The sequence below is a fragment of the Mobula hypostoma genome, chromosome 16 (assembly GCF_963921235.1).
Source record: "Mobula hypostoma chromosome 16, sMobHyp1.1, whole genome shotgun sequence".
Lineage (NCBI taxonomy): Eukaryota > Metazoa > Chordata > Chondrichthyes > Myliobatiformes > Myliobatidae > Mobula > Mobula hypostoma.
Genome location: NC_086112.1, coordinates 54,595,571 through 54,613,162, shown reverse-complemented (window position 1 = coordinate 54,613,162; position 17,592 = coordinate 54,595,571). Strand labels below are relative to the sequence as shown.

General features: G+C 41.8%; 1 protein-coding gene across 4 annotated transcripts in view; it reads right to left on the bottom strand.

Moving 5' to 3' along the window:
• kank1a (KN motif and ankyrin repeat domains 1a) overlaps positions 1-17,592 on the bottom strand; it is a 274,650-nt gene that overhangs the window by 247,278 nt on the left and 9,780 nt on the right. For 2 of the 4 annotated variants that reach the window (XM_063068969.1, XM_063068971.1), the window contains one exon: positions 16,185-16,258. The exons of the other annotated variants lie outside the window; for them this stretch is intronic. The gene's annotated coding sequence lies outside the window, so the exon portion shown is untranslated. The remainder of the gene's footprint in view (positions 1-16,184; positions 16,259-17,592) is intronic. 4 annotated transcript variants of the gene reach the window in all.

Here is a 17,592-nt window from a genome sequence, read left to right as displayed (position 1 = left end):
CTCTCCCTGCCCCTTTCCCACTCTCAGCCCACAATAGAAACTGGTTTATCACTCACACATCATGAAATTTGTTACTTCTTCTGACAGCAGTACAGTGCAACATATAGAATTATCACAGTACTGTACAAAAGTCTTGGGCACCCTAGATACATCACTTTTTCATCACTAACTTAAGAAATACAATTGAGGCCATCAGAGTCAAGGGCTCCTAGATTGCCACTTCAGTTATTTTCTCTGCCTCATTCCCTCAGTCCAGAATTGTACCCCGACTGGTGCTCTCTACATATACACTCAGAAAACTTTCCAGGACACATTCCACAAATTCAACTCTATCCAGACCCTTAACACTCTTTGTGGCCCACTCAATTGTGAGAAAATTAAAGTCTTACACAAATACAACTCGATTATCCTCAAGACTACGTGTACCCTCTCTAGACTCAAAATCCCATTGGAGAGTGGGGTGGGTGAAAGAAAAAAAAATTCCATAAGACAGCCCCATTGTAGTGACCCTCCTACTTGTTTCTAAGTTCTACCATATGACTTGATTGAACTATACCCAAAGGATGTCATCTCTTAAATACTGCTGTTTCATCCTCCCTCATTAAAAAGGCTACCCACCCCTTTATTTACCTGCACCTCTGTCACACCCCACAGGACCTGTATCCTACAAAATGCTGGAGGAAATCAGCATGTCAGGCACCATCTTGGGGATGAATGCACAGTCTACTTATTGGGTCGAGACCCTTCTTCAGGACTGGAAAGGAAAGGGAAGTCACCAGAATAAAAAAAGTGGGGAAAGGGGAAGGAGGACCAGCTAGTTGATAGGTGAAGCTGGTTGGGTGGGAAACGTAAAGGGCTGGAGAAGTAGTAATCTGATAGGAGTGTGGGCCATGGGAGAAAGGGAAGCAGAATCACTGGCACGTATCCTGAAATTTGTTAACTTAGTGGCACAGTACAATGCAATACATGATCAAATATAGAAATAAATACACAAATAAAAGTTACTTAGAAAATAGTGCAAAAACAGTAATAATAAAAAGTGAGGCAGTGTACATGGGTTTAATGTCCATTTAGAATCGGATGGCAGAGGGGAAGGTGTTCTTGAGTTGCTGAGGGTGTGCCTTCAGGCTTCTTCACCTCCTTCCTGATGGAACAATGGGAAGAGGGCATGTCCCGGGTGATGGGGGTCCTTAATGATGGACAACACTTCCTTGAAGATTACTTGGATACTCTGGAGCCTAGTACCCATGATGGACCGACTAATTTTACAACTTTCTGTAGCTTATTTCGGTCAGGAGGGGCACCGGGGAGGTGATAAGACAGATGGAGAGGCAAATGGCCAGAGTAGGAAATAGAAGAGAGAAGGGCAAAGGAAAAATCCCTCCCCTGTTTAGTTTCTTGAACAAACAGATCAGCTGTATATCCATTTCCATAGATGCTGCCTGATCTGCTGAGTTCCTCCAGCATTTTGTGGGTGTTGCTCCAGGTTTCCAGCATCTGCTGTATCGCTCGTGTTTCCGCATCCTGCAACACCGAGCTGGCAGTCCTGCCCTTTTCTCAGCCATATTTCTGAGACGTCTATGATATCCTAGTTCTCAAAGCCAATCGATGCTGTTAGTCATCTGCAATAAATGCAGCTGAACTGAATATTCTTTTCCCTGCCTTTACTGTGTTATTGACTATCCTGATTACCAGTTGGGCTCTCACTGGCTACTACTTTATCCCACGACTTCTTCATAGAGTCTTATCACCACCATCAATCTAGCTCAAATTCTGAGTATTCCTGCAAAGATATTGATTCCAAGGAGCTGCAAAATATATTCTTGTACAATCATCTGCTTAAGAGACATGAAATGCAAATCGCATGAAAATGTGGAAAATTCGAGTGATTCCAAAGAGCTGCATTCCAAATAATAGTGCAATTTTCCACCCCTCAGTAGAGGCAATGACATGATCTTCACCTTGTATCAATGCCAAAAAATATTAAGTAGCGGAACCACCATTTAGAGCTTTCAACTCTCAGTCAAGCTGAACTGCAAAGAATCCTTCTCAAATCTGGTTACCCTGAGAAAGTCGTCCTGATTCAACATATTGATGCACAGAGCAGAGTTCCAAGTCATCACTCATTCTGATAGATACAGAATGGACTTGGACAAATCATATGTAAAACATGAAAGGTCCTCTGCCAACAAGATCCCATAAAACATCACAGAAAGCACCTTTCAATGAAGTTATTTAAGAAAGATATTCAGCAGCACTAGTTAAGACTGCCTGAGGAAAAGTGCGATCAAAAAAATCAAGACCTTAAACCTGGTGCAAAGGGAATCAAGATTTTTGTGTTGTCAGTCACTGATGAGATATTAGAATACAGGAAGACAGCTAATGTTCCCTTTTTCAAAAAGGATGGAAGGGATAAGGCTGGAAACCACAGCTGTTGAAGATTATGAAAGTCAAGATTCATGTTTATCTGGAAAGGCAGCGACTGATTTGCAGTCAGAAGGGGGAGATCATGTCTCACAAATTTCATTATTTTGAGGTGGTAAAATCAAGATTGATGAATGGAGGGTGATAGATATTGCCCATACAGACTTCATAGCTTTTGACAAGGTCCCACATGGTAGGCTGGTCTGGACGGTTTAAGGCACAAGCCATCCAAGGAGTATAGGTGAATGAAATCCAAATTTGGCTGAGTGATAGGAGGCAGAAGGTTGTGTTGAACTGGCGTCTTTGGGGACTGGAAATCTGTAACAAAAGGTGTTCCACAGAGATATGTGCTTGGAATCCAAGTTTGCGGACAATGCTGCAAGCTGCTGGAGCCAAAGATAAGAAAAGGTTTGTTTCAAGATAAAGTGGGACATAGATCAGCTGGGCAGAACAGTGGCAAAAGTTATGCACTTTGGAAGGCAAATCCAGGACTCCCAAGAAGTGTGACACATGGTTAAGGAAGCACAAGAGACATTTGCTAAGCTTGCTTTCATGGGATACGGCCCTAAAATAGGACCAGCATCATAATTGGCAGTTAGAATGGCAGTTACATAAAGATTCTCTGCTTCTATAGTCCATGGGGCTACAGTAATCCTATATATTTCAGAGAGAGTGACTACCTACAGCAAGCACCTCACACACTGGAGAGGTAGCATGAATATCATCTCAATAGCTTATTAATCCATTGGTAAATTAAGCAAACCCAAGGCAACATCCCCAACACTGAGCTCAAATTGTACTCTACTGGCTATAATGGGCAAGGCAGGCCTTTAAATGAGCAACATCAGTCTCCTAATGCAGGCAGTTTCCTCAGAGCAAGGAACACTCTCAATTTGCAAACACCTATCAAAAGAAAACATTTCAGCTCCCACACTAACCTTGCTGCATTAAGCACCCCCGGTCCATCTGTGGTTCCATATTGATCATATCAGTATGCTCACTGTAGGAGTGAGAATAGAGAAAGATTGCTTTTAATGCCCACTTTAGTATTGTATTACTCTTCCTCCGTTTTGAGAAGCATATCACTGCCTTTTCCCAATTATTGGGGACTCTCCCTGCACATGACTATTGGGCACCTCCTCTTGCTGAACAAAGTACTGGTGCTTTCTACCAACATCACCGAAGACTGATCTGGGAATGAGAAACCAAGGATTTGATGCTCAAATATCCAATCAAAATGCTTCCAATAATATTTGTAGACACTTACGGGCACCCAATTTGAGAATAAACATGTTTGCATTCATCTCCACCAAGTGAAAACAAGGGAGACAAGTACTCAAGGATCAGTGTAATGAATGTCTTGGAATAGATCAACTTGCTTACATTAGTTATATTTTCCAAAATATAACTGTTTCCAAGGCATTTTTCCTTCATGACTTCGGTTCAGCCTAATCTCTTATTTTTGATAAAAGGCTGTTAACTTGTCTTTCCTAAAAGAAATGAAACAAACAAATCTCCAGGCAGCATGACTCTCAAATTTCTCATCCTCCAAAAACTCAATTTCCAATCAACTTTACAAACTTCTCTCACCAACTTATTCCCGAACAGAATCCTTGGAAAAGCTCTCAAATGTTTTCCCTTTACACAAAGATGTTATTTTACAGTTTTAGAAAAGATTAATACATTCCCATTACTGCCTAATTAGAGTACTGTCTCCACAAGTCAGATGCTACATCTACCATTATGATCCAGCTCCATTTTACCAATACCTTTCATCAACTAAGCCGGTTGGTAAACTGTCACAATTTCAAATGCTAGATAAGCACAAGTGTCCTCTAACCAAATGTTAGAAAATCTGATGGCAGTCTTTGCAAGCAGCTACAAACTCAATTTCCCTGCCATCAATTCCATTCTTCTTCTGGGATGCAGAAGCTGGAATAGGCTCTCAGAATCTCTGGTATACATCATGAAATTTGTACTTTGCAGCAGCAGTGTATTGCAAAACAGAATAATAAAACTACAAATTACAATAAAAATATTTAATTAAATTAATTAGTACAAAAAGAGCAAAAGAAAAAAAGTGAGGCAGTGTACATGGGTTCATCGCCCACTCAGAAATTCGATGGTGGAGGCGAAGAAGCTGTTCCTGAAAATTGAGTGTGTGTCTTCAGGCTCCTCCCTGGTGGTAGCAATGAGAAGAGGGCATGTCCTGGATGATGGGGGTCCTTAATGATGGATGCTGCCTTTTTAAGCCATCACGCTTTGAAAGCGTTCTTGATGCCAGGGGATTAGTGCCCTTGATGGAGCTGGCTGAGTTTATAACTTTTTGCAGCTTTTTCCCAATCCTTTGCAGTAGCTGCTCCATACCAGACTGTGATGCAAACAGTTAGAATACTCTCCACAGTACATCTGTAGAAATTTGTGGGCGTCCAGAGATGTTGACACTCAGAAACCTGAAACCACGCGCCCTTTCAAATGCTGATCCCTCTGTCACCTTCCTGAAGTCCACAATCAATTCCTTGGTCTTACTGACACTGAGTGCAAGGTCATTGTTGCAATCCCATTCAAACAACCAATCTCACTCCTGTACACCACCTCATCATCACCTGAAATTCTGCCAACAATAGTTGTGCCGTCAGCAAATTAACAGATGATTTGAGCTGTGTCTAGCTACATAATCATGGGAGTGGGCTGAGCATGCATCCTTGATGCGCACCAGTATCAATTTTCAACAAAGAGGCTGTTATTCCTAATCCACACTGACTGATCTCCCGATGAGGAAGTGAAGGATCCAGTTGCAGAGGCAGATTTCAGAATACCATCACCAAAAAGTGCTTTTTTTGCCTCTATGCCCCAATGCAGGGCTACTGATACTCCAGACTTGATCTACAAAATAAATTTTAATTCATCTAGATTACTACTGCCCATACCCTAACATATACCAAAACCCATTCACCAATTGCCTTGGACTCACTGGCCTACAGAAGGTCCTGATTATGGCATTCTTGCTTTAAAATCTTAGGGTCTTAACCCAGTCACCTCCAGGCTGAGGATCTTTGAGATCTGTGCACCAATGCACTACCAAATTAACTTACTTCACCAAGAGCTATCCATTGAATCAGTAAGACCACATATTCTGCAATTCCTTTTTTAAAGATTTATTCATCTCCTTAACACTCAAAGTCTAGCTTTGTCCAAGCTATGGGTCATCTGCTCCACCATTTCCACTGGTGGTTCAGTATCTTAGCTTGCACTTTCTGAGAAAGCTCATGACAAATTCAACATGTTATCAGAAATTATGATTTAAGAAATATTGGATCATTGATCCAAATTGGCTAGTTCTTATTGTTTTGAAGATTTCTAACATGTACACCTCACCCTGTCCAAAGTGTTTCAAAAATCATAATTTTAATTATGGTTATGATTATGGAAAAACATGATTTTTTTAAAGGTCTCTTTCATCGTGATGGTGATGGAAACAGTACATCGAAGGGACTGTCATACAAGCAGGGTAAGAAAATTGTTCTTTTTATAGATGTTTCATCGGCAAGATACAAGAATGCAGTCAAGTTTATCTAAATAGTAAAATATACCAAATATTAAATAGCAGAAATAATACCAAAAAATTAACTCCCAACACATTTTTTGCATCTGCAATGTTATTTAGACTAATCCATAGTAATTGGTAGCATCTCAGCCCACAATTCCAAACTGACCTGCAGCAGGTCGTGTAAATACTTGCAGTCCACTTACTTTGTAATAAAAAAGATCAGCAGCTGCTTTCCCCAATTCAAGTTATGGTTGTGGTGTGCAAACACCACCAGCTCCCTCCAAATCCCACAATTTACCACCAACACCCTCCCCCCCAGTATTTACCTTTCTATCTGTGCTTAAATTACACATTTCCACACACACACACACACACACATACGCTCCATCTGCCACTTTCAAATGCACTTAAAAAAAAACTTGTCCAAATGTTGAGACAATCTCTCTCTGCCCTCTTCAATCTAGTTTCTAACTTGGATTTGGTCTTCTTAAGCCCATCACCCCTACTGGGACACTGACCATTAACAACAGCTCGCCAGACTTCAGTCCTGGGCTGAAGGTCGAGCAGTCCTTTGGCTTCCCTTTCATCACGCAACTTCATCCATCCTACAGGTGAAGGTCCTCCCTCTCCCAGGGTTGAGCCCTAAGCAGCTTCTGTTGGTGTTCCTGTAGCTCTGGGTTTTTATGGGATGGGGTTGCTCGCCCCATGCCCAACTCTCGTCCTTTTGCAGCCGGGCCTGGGACAGCCCATGAAAGCTTTAGCTTTTGGTAAAATGCAAAATAAATTTGATATACATTGTACATTAGCCCCCTCGTCCAACTCAGACTAAAACAGTACCGATCCATATGACACAAACTGCAGATGCCAGAAATCTGAAGCAACAGACAAGCAGCAATGCCTGCAGTTGTACTGTAGATATAGCCTGCCAGTCCAAAAGGTGATCTGTATTTTCCTGCACTGTTTTCAGTTCAGTTATCAATCCTCACACTGTAATAAATTGGAATAATCATTTGACAGTACTCATTTTTAATATAACCTTTTACTAATGCCACACAATATGCATCGACAGCAATTCTGACAGCGTCCTATGAAAGTGTGTGGAAAACGCAAATAAAAATTCAATGGTCAATCTGCACAATGCAAGCTCTCAAAAAGCCAATGAATACATAACTAATCTGCTTTGCTAATGTTCACTCAGGGAGGAATGTTTGGTATGAAACCAGAACAACTGAGTTCTCTTAATAATGCTTCAGGACATCTTGTATCTGAGCGCACAGGACAGTCTTACAATAACCACTTGAAAAAACGGCCTATATCAAATCTTAAAGAACTGCACAGAAATGGATTAGATGCACAAGTCTGCAGTGTAACAGGTCACAAATTTCTTTATTTAATCGTTCTTGATCTCCCTCCATCTCTTTAAAAACCCTTTTCTGTAAATTTTTTTTTGTCACTCAAAATAATGGCTCTAATTTTAACTGTCAACTTTTGCCATCTTAGTCGTATGCAGCGCTTTGGAACACACTATTAGAAATAAATAAAAGGCACTAGGAAAGTTATTGTGGCATTTCAAGCTTACATAATGTATTCCATGTTTAAAACTTGCATTTAGATTTACAATTCAGGATAAAATAAAATCAAAATTACTGACAGTCAAGTTTGGAACAAATTGGTTGCCACAGCTTAGAGCTAGCAAAACTTTGTTGTACGGATTGTTCAAAGTTTTCTGATAAACTGCTGTGACAATACTGCATTAGAACATGGGCCTAGAATTTGTGCTGATGGGAAGTCTCAGGAATATAACATCCAAGTCAAGAGTGAATGCTTCAGGAAGAAGCACCAGCAATAAGGCACTTGTGACTCAGAGGTAAAACTGGAAACTGCTTTGATCTTCACTATGCCCTTTTGTTTAAAAAAAAGTCTTAGACACGTGACTAGAATCTTTTGCTTTCTCCCCCCTCCAGCTAACTAGTGAGCTCCCAAAAACTTCCTGGTATCATGCATTTCCAAGCCCTGCAACTTCACACCATTCATTCAGTGAAACAGTAAAGTAGGAACGAGTTGGGAACACAGCAGTTTGCCCTCTGGTAATATTTTTACCACCCACACAGTGTTCCACAACTTTCCTCAGATAATTTTAAGTGGAACTGTGCCAGCAAGCTTGAAGCAAATATGCTGAATCCTTAGATTTTCCATATTGGAGGAAAGAGAGAAACAAAGGACAAGTCCCCACAGATTAACAAGATTACAAAAATCATTCCCTTTCATTATTCATACCTATATTGGAAGAAAAACACACCATTAATTTGGGAAACAAGATCTTTACTCCCATTCTCAAAGATTGGGAATGTGTCAAAGACAAATCTAAGCCTGCATTACATTGGTATAAACAATCTAACTGAAGCAAAAGGTTTCCTTTCATCTACAACTGAGATGAAGAGCTGATTTAAAAAAAAGAGAATCTTGTCTGTTCCCTCAGGTCAATACAAACTGTTGCTTGGTATCATCTTATAGAAAAATTGAAAAGGTCATCAGGCTGGATAATACTCGACCTGGGCCATTCCTCATGCTTTTTGACTGCAGTATTCCCAATGAATAAATTTCATTTTCTGGTTATGTGTATCCAGCAAAGTTCGACTCTTTGTGTTTGTAGTCATATAGCCCGGCAAAGTAGCTCATAAGCAATGATGAGGTGACAGACTCCAAGCCAGTCCCCACCTATAATAAAGGGTTTTTTTTTGACAGGTGGCTGCTTTCAAAGGACTTCATAGCATTTCAGTCAGATATCTTAAAAAGTGTGAAATGTAAATAATTACATGATTAATAAATACTTGCAACCTTGGTTTCATGTTTAACTTAACTACTAACATAAATTAATCAAACTGGAATGAGCATCCACTCACCCACCAACTACATCAGCAGGTTCACCACTCCCACACTGCAACGTGAGAGGAGAGAGGTGGACCAGCAGCTTGCTGGTGGCTCTCTGCAGGATGACTGGAAAAAGCCAAGTCTGTTTCAGGCCATTAATAACATTCATGATTTAAATACGGGAGGTTGTACAAAGGAACAAAAACTTGAAACCTGTACAAGATGCTGGTCAAGCCTTATTTTTAAGAAGCATGACACCAAGGGTAAAGGACTGAAGAAACATACCAGATTATAGTAATTAAAGGTTAGGCAGAGCGTTAGATTGAGGCTAGTAACTATGTAGCAGAAAGGAAGAGGAAACGTGATAGAGGTGATCAAAATTCTGATTTGGAAACAATGAATAGTTTTATATGACAAAAGCTGTAACCAGCAAATGTACGATTTATGGGAATTGCAGAGGAAGGAAATGGGCAATAAGTATTTTGTGTTTTTATTACAGTCCACTTACAGCAATCTGGAAAATGCTTCCAGAAATAACAAAGCAGATTCGATAATTATTTTCAAAATACATCAAAATATCCTTGGGAGGGTTACATTGGACAGTTCTTTCAAAGATACAAATTGTGAAATTCACCTTCTGTGGTAGACATAAAGGATTTGGCCAATTTCACTTAGCTGTTTGCACAAGATTGCTGTCAGCAAATCGTCCCCACTACCTACAAGTGAAGAGACCTTAATTGGGAAGTACTTTGAAGGCTGCAAAAGAAAAGTGTTTTTATTCTTCTGACTCTGCAGTTGCTTTGTTCAAGGCCCCTGAATAGAATTACTTGTACTTTCTGCCTTTGCTGATGGAGATAACCACTAGAGCCACTCCTGAAACTTTAATGAAGTCTGTAAGTGAAAAAATGTATACCTCCATACAAATTTAGTACTGTTCTACAAAATATTCTTTGATAAGTAATTGAATTTCTTAAATCTGCAATCTTGACTTTCATGGACATAACATGGCTGTTGAGTCATAATGCATCACAAATTTCTATCAACTTAAAATACAAATGGGAAATTACACATGCATATATACTGCATTCCAGTCAGCAGCCAGTTTAAGTAAGTGGTATTCAAAAAAATAATTGCCCTCTTGACCATTTGCTAATCAATACACAATTAGGATGTTTTTCCAAGTGCCTCTTCTATATGTCCAGGCATCTGTGTTTCCTTTAAATACACCAGACAGATGGGGAATTGTCAAAACATAGTAATTAAAATAGCCTTGTATCTGATCTATGATCATATCATTACACTTTGGTCACTTAATTGCCCATAGAACAGTTGAGAAATATCTTGAAATTAAGAATAACTACAGTAGTCAATAGATGTAGAGTAAATGAACGTTGCAAACAATAATTAAGCCAATGGAAAACCATAATGCCTACTTAACACCATCTGTAAAGCTTCAGGAACTAGCCATATTGCAACAGGACTTGTGTCATGAAGTTAGTTTTTCCTCTGCATTATGTGGTTAACTGGATCAGCAAGTTTACCGATGACACCAAGATTGGGGGGTGTAGTAGACGGCAAGGACGGCTCTTATGGCTTGAAGTCAAATCTGGGCCAGCCGGAAAAATGGGCTGAAAGAAATGGCAGACGAAAGATAATGCAGAGAAGTGTGAGATGTTGCAGTTCGGTAGGACCAACCAGGGTAGGTCTTGCACAGTAAACGGCAGGGCACTGAGGAGTGTGGTAGAACAAAGGGATCATAGAATATAAGCCCATGAATACAAGCCCATAATTAATTGAAAGTGGCATATCAGGTAGATAGTGTCATAAAGAAAGCTTTTGGAACAATGCCCTTCATAAATCAAAGTACTCTACCAAGTACAGGAATTGCGATGTTATATTGAAATTATGTAAGACATTGGTGAAGACTAATTTGGAGTTGTGTGCAGTTCTGGTCACCTACCTAAAGGAAAGATGTAAACAAGGTTGACAAAGTACAAAGAAAATTTATAAGGGTGTTTCTGGGTCTGGCGGACCTGAGTTACATGGAAAGATTAAATAGTTCATGACTTTATTCCTTGAAATGTAGAAGATGGAGAGGAGATTTGATGGAAGTATACAAAATTATAAGGAGTATAGATAGGGTAAATGCAAGCAGACTTCTTCCACTGAGGTTGGGCAGGACTAGAGGTCATGGGTTAGTGGTGAAAGGTGAAAAGTTTAAGGGGAACACGAATAGAAACTTGTCCAGTCCTTATATACTTCCATCCCCCATCAGGAAGGTCTCAAAGCTCTACGCTTCTTTTTGGATTCCAGACCTAATCAGTTCCCCTCTACCACCACTCTGCTCCGCCTAGCGGAATTAGTCCTTACTCTTAATAATTTCTCCTTTGGCTCCTCCCATTTCCTCCAAACTAAAGGTGTAGCTATGGGCACCCGTATGGGTCCTAGCTATGCCTGCCTTTTTGTTGGGTTTGTGGAACAATCTATGTTCCGTGCCTATTCTGGTATCTGTCCCCCACTTTTCCTTCGCTACATCGACGACTGCATTGGCGCTGCTTCCTGCACACATACAGAACTCGTTGACTTTATTAACTTTGCCTCCAACTTTCACCCTGCCCTTAAGTTTACCTGGTCCATTTCCAACACCTCCCTCCCCTTTCTAGATCTTTCTGTCTCTGTCTCTGGAGACAGCTTATCCACTGATGTCTACTATAAGCCTACTGACTCTCACAGCTATCTGGACTATTCCTCTTCTCACCCTGTCTCTTGCAAAAACGCCATCCCCTTCTCGCAATTCCTCCGTCTCCACCGCATCTGCTCTCAGGATGATGCTTTTCATTTTAGGACAAGGGAGATGTCTTCCTTTTTTAAAGAAAGGGGCTTCCCTTCCTCCACTATCAATTCTGCTCTTAAACGTATCTCCCCCATTTCACGTACATCTGCTCTCACTCCATCCTCCCACCACCCCACTAGGAATAGGGTTCCCCTGGTCCTCACCTACCACCCCACCAGCCTCCGGGTCCAACATATTATTCTCCGTAACTTCCGCCACCTCCAACGGTATCCCATCACTAAGCACATCTTTCCCTCCCCGCCTCTCTCTGCATTCCACAGGGATCGCTCCCCACACAACTCCCTTGTCCATTCGTCCCCCCCATCCCTCCCCACTGATCTCCCTCCTGGCACTTATCCGTGTAAGCGGAACAAGTGCTACACATGCCCTTACACTTCCTCCCTTACCACCATTCAGGGCCCCAAACAGTCCTTCCAGGTGAGGCATCACTTCACCTGTGAATCGACTGGGGTGATATACTGCGTCCGGTGCTCCCAATGTGGCCTTTTATATATTGGTGAGACCCGACGCAGACTGGGAGACCGCTTTGCTGAACATCTACGCTCTGTCCGCCAGAGAAAGCAGGATCTCCCAGTGGCCACACATTTTAATTCCACATCCCATTCCCATTCTGACATGTCTGTCCACGGCCTCCTCTACTGTGGAGATGAAGCCACACTCAGGTTGGAGGAACAACACCTTATATTCCATCTGGGTAGCCTCCAACCTGATGGCATGAACATCGACTTCTCTAACTTCCGCTAAGGCCCCACCTCCCCCTTGTACCCCATCTGTTACTCATTTTTATGCACACATTCTTTCTCTCACTCTCCTTTTTCTCCCTCTGTCCCTCTGAATATACCTCTTGCCCATCCTCTGGGTCAACCCCCCCCCTGTCTTTCTTCCCGGATCTCCTGTCCCATGATCCTCTCATATCCCCTTTTGCCTATCACCTGTCCAGCTCTCGGCTCTATCCCTCCCCCTCCTGTCTTCTCCTATCATTTTGGATCTCCCCCTCCCCCTCCAACTTTCAAATCCCTTACTCACTCTTCCTTTAGTTAGTCCTGACGAAGGGTCTCGGCCTGAAACGTCGACTGCACCTCTTCCTATAGATGCTGCTTGGCCTGCTGCGTTCACCAGCAACTTTGATGTATGTTGCACAAATGGAAACTTCCTTACTCAGAGGGTCGTGAGAGTGTGTGGAATGAACTGAGAACACAAGTGGTGCATGCAAACTCGATTTCAATCTTTAGAAGTTTGGATAGGTACACAGGTGGTAGGGGTATGGAGAGCTATGGGAAGTAGGCAGTTTATATGGTTCAGCACGGACTAGATAGGCTTTACTTTTTTATGACTAAAGGAACTCCAATTCTGAACACCAGGATCTTTGAGCTCCCAGTGTGCAATGTCAGAAGGGTACAACTCAAGTTAAACCATTCTGTTCCCATCGGTCATGTGGCCACATCACATCATACAGTGGAGGCAAAATAAAGATTGCTCCTATTGAAGAGGGACATATTGGGCACCACAGGAGCATACTGGTTAGCACGTCACTATTACAGCCTGGGGCTTTCTGGAGTTTGGAGTTCAATTCTGGTGCCCGTGGATTGTGCTGGTTTTCCACAGTTTCCTTCCATATTCCCAGGATGCACCAGGAAGGTTAACTGGTCTTTGTAAATTGTCCTGTGATTAGGTTAGGGCAAATAAAAATAAATCGGGGTTGCGACGTTGCCGGGACAGCATGGTTCAAAGGGTCTACACCACACTGCATCACTGAATTCCTCCCAAAGATTCACTAACTGTTAGATTCCATCTCACAAAGTACAGATGGCCGCAGAATTCACATCATGATGATCAAAATGAAAGAACTGGAGCACTGAAAACATCCTGTGACAAACTGCATGCAGCTGAGAAAAGGAGATGCCCTTCCCTTCCTTTCAGCACATAGAAATTGCGTAACACAAGAGGTTATTCAGCCCAAACCATTTCTGCTGACTTGGAAAGGCTTCAAAGAAATTTCACGCAATTCATAAATTTGCATTTTTTTATCCTCAGTATTTTTGCGATGGACTACTTGCATTTGCCTTCCGATGATCCTCAAGCAACAGCTTCCTTGAAAAGGCCAACTCCAAATTCACACTATAGGATATACCCTTCCAAATATTCTATAAATATCCCAAGGCCAGAATGAGCTCACCCAACTAAAACACTATAAAATAAAAAGCTTTTCACCAGGTAAGCCACAATTGTCAAAAACATTCAAAACCAGATCCCCTACACAAGTTTTCTCAAGGATGTCAGCATATTCTTGTGTAGATCATTCTCCTCAAAGGTCAAATCTCATCATTGCTACTTTGCTCAATAGCAGCTCTCCCAGGTCCCCACAATTTGTTGCTCACTGATGTATCAGAAGCCTCTCAGAAAAGCACTTGCAAAATGATTTTATTAATTTTAATTTTCAAGAAAGATGGCAGCTTGGATTTGTCACCATCGCTGGCTTTCCACAAGTGTTCCTGCTCAACAATCAGCCTCTTCACTTGCATGAAGCACTAGTTGAACGGGTTCGCTTGCACCCCATGATTCCTTGCTAGAGAGACAACTTTCAGAAGGAGCCTGTAAAATAAAAGTCCGCAAAGTAACCAACAAAATCACCCTGACAATGTCGTTGACTAATTGAGCCAGGAATGGTCAGATGCAAAAAAAACGAAACCCCTTAGCATCCCGTAGTACATATCCACCTGAATAGACTGCAAACTCCTGAGGCTGGATTTGATGCATCCATCCCCACCTCATGGCACTGACTTTGCAGATTAAGATATTCAGGCTAGCTTCTGATTTCGTATAATCATTTGCCCAAACTGTCGCTGCCACGTTGGCTCATATTTTGGGCAAACAATTACACAGGCACAAGACGATTTCAAAATTTCACCTCACCTCCAATCCAATGTCCCCAGCCAGAGGTCTCCTGCCACACAGCAGTGCATGTGCAAAAACCTCGGTGATACAAACTGTTGACAGATAGCGGCTACTCACTGAGGCATAGGCCACGAGATTCTAACACTCAGCAACACACAGGCTCAGCTTCTGGCAAAGCAGGCAGAGGTAGCCAGCTGGTCACTAACAATTTACATTTGAACGAGCAACAAAACCAAGTACCAGCATTTCCTTGTTGAATGTTGGTTGGCCAGTCAGGTGTGATTGGCCAGCCCATGAATGAACAAATTCTGCTCCAATATTTTAATGGTTTGCCATGACCTTAAAGTTCTGATTAATTTGGAAGACAGAAACAGATCCTGCAAACATCTTCATTCTGTAGGTCTAAATGGTGAACACGCCAAGCTCTCAAGATCAGATCTTTTCTTGAGCAACGCACACACGCGCGATGCTGGAGGAACTTAGACCCTTCATCCAAGGAATTCCTTACTATTGGAGAAATCACCATTGGCATTACTGGCATTTCCTGTACCCCACTCCACCCAATGCAAGAACTTCCCTCCAAGCGACCAACATTTAGATGCTCCTTTCAAATGGTATGTTGAGGATTTTATTTTACAGGAAGACCCAACTGAGTATAAGTGCTGATAGCAATTCTTTTGCAGCCCAATTAAAATGGGTGCATCCATGTCCTCCGTGGATATGCATACCAGAGGTGGAAAGAATATGAAGTGAATGTGAGAAAATGCTGACAAACTATTTTGCATTATGTCCAAGTTTCATAAAATTCTAACTGCAAGCAATCTGACTTTAATAATATTGCACTGAATGTCAGTGATCTTATGATAGAAAGGATATGGAGGCCTTCGAGAGTGTGCAGAGAAGGTTTACCAGGATGCTGTCCGGTTTGCAGGACATGCTCTATGAAGAGAGCTTTAACCAGTTGGGGTTGTTTTCTCCAGAGCAGCAGAAACAGAAGAGAAATTTAATACAAGTTTATAACATTATGTGAAATATAAACAGACAGACAGCCTATTTCAGTCCGGGGGGTGGGGGTGGGGGGAATCTAGTACTAGAGGGTACAGATTTAAAATGTGAGAGGGAAGTACAATGGAGACATGAAAGAGAAATTGCTTTTATTTAAAAACACAAAGAATAGTGGAGGCCGGGATTGCATTGCAAGCGGTGATAGCAGAAGGAGATAGCATAACAGCGTTTAAGAAACTCTAAGGGAGGGAGGGATAAGGTCAATGTGTAGGGAACAGAGTTTTAGTTAATTAGAAATCATTGCTTTAATTCATTTGACAACATTGTGGGCCAAAAGGCCTTTCCTGTGCAATACTGAGATTTATAATGTGAAAACGAACAAGAGACAAGCAACACAGCTTACAACAGAAGTGAATTCCACAAAACAAGTTTGAACGGCATTTCAAAGAGACTGAAATGAAGCCTGTAGATATCCAACTCAAGAACTTACACTGGAGAAAAGATAACTCCTGTAGCAATGACATTCTTAACAGTGAAATACAACAACCAACAAGCCAATTGGGCTTGTATGTGATAAAAACATACCAGCATTGTGGGAACATAATTGGCTGAGACAACTACAACCTGGAGTTCCATCTCCCAACTGCATGCCACATGTCCTGCAATATAGTCAAATGAAAGTGAATTAAGAAAGGTACTGGATGACGTTACAGTAGTGTTCAAGGATGGCATTGGAAAACTTACTTCACCCAAGGTTTACAAAGCCCACCCGGTCTCTTATACCATCCGTGATAAAGTTGCCGGCGAGCTAGATTGCATGGAGGCTGACAGAATTCTTTCCAAGGTTGAATGGAGCCCATGGCAGTGGTCCTAGTAGCCAAGAATGGGTCTGTCAGGATCTGTAGTGATTTTAAGGTCACCATCTGCCCAGTAATGAAAGTAGATCAATACCCTCTGCCCAGTATTGAGGACATCTTTGCAAACCTTTCTGGACGGAAACACTTCAGCAAAGTGGACTTAAATGAGGCCCACCTACAGATGAAGATGGTAGACTCCAAAGAATATCACCATCAACACTCACAAAGGGCTTTATCACTATAATATGCTTACTTTTGGAATAGCATCTGCAGCTACACGCTGGCAGAAAGCTATGGACCAGATACTGCAATGCTGCCCAGGAACATAAGTGTAACCTGGATGACATCATTGTAACTGGGGAGGATGACAAGGAACATCTCCAAAATCCCAAAACGGTGTTAAAAAAGATATTATGGGAAGATTGTGGGCTCAGATCACAACACGACAAATGTGAATTCTTTAAACCAAGCATCATTTATTATGGTCATACCACTGCTAAACCTGACTTCTGTGCTCCATCCCTCGAACTCATTACTACAGAGCAGGAAGAAATGGTAATGGACAAAGCAGTGTGAGGTGGCTTTCCAAAAAGTGGGTTTTGCTCTTTAAGAGCTGTCTCATTTGGTCCAGTATCCTCAATCTCTCCTATCCAGATGTGCCCACCTCAACCACCATTTCTGATCGCCCATTCCAAATTTGTCTGATATCCCTCTTAAATCCCTCACCTCTGATTTTTCCATCTATGGCCTCTCGCTTTTAGCATCCCCTTCCTCAGATAAGGACTATATGCTTTCACCCTTTCTAAACCCCCTCATTATCTTACACACCTCTATCTCTGTCCCCTACATTCAGCTATCCACATTTCAGAAATGGTCTTTTAGTTGCTCAAAGTATGTCCACACTATTTTTGGCAGCTTAAAGCCCAAGCCTTCATGTCTGGTTGTGGTTTCTCTAGTGGGCACCAATCTGCTTGTTGTCAGTTGCTTCCTTCACTAAGAAAATTGCCCAGCACTTAAACTTTTGGCCCGAGTCTGCAGCTGCTTTGAAACAGAACCCGCCTGCCTACTTAACGCAGGTGTATTATTTGTCCATTTGCAAGACAGCTTGATAAATGCCGTAGGTAGAATATTGATGA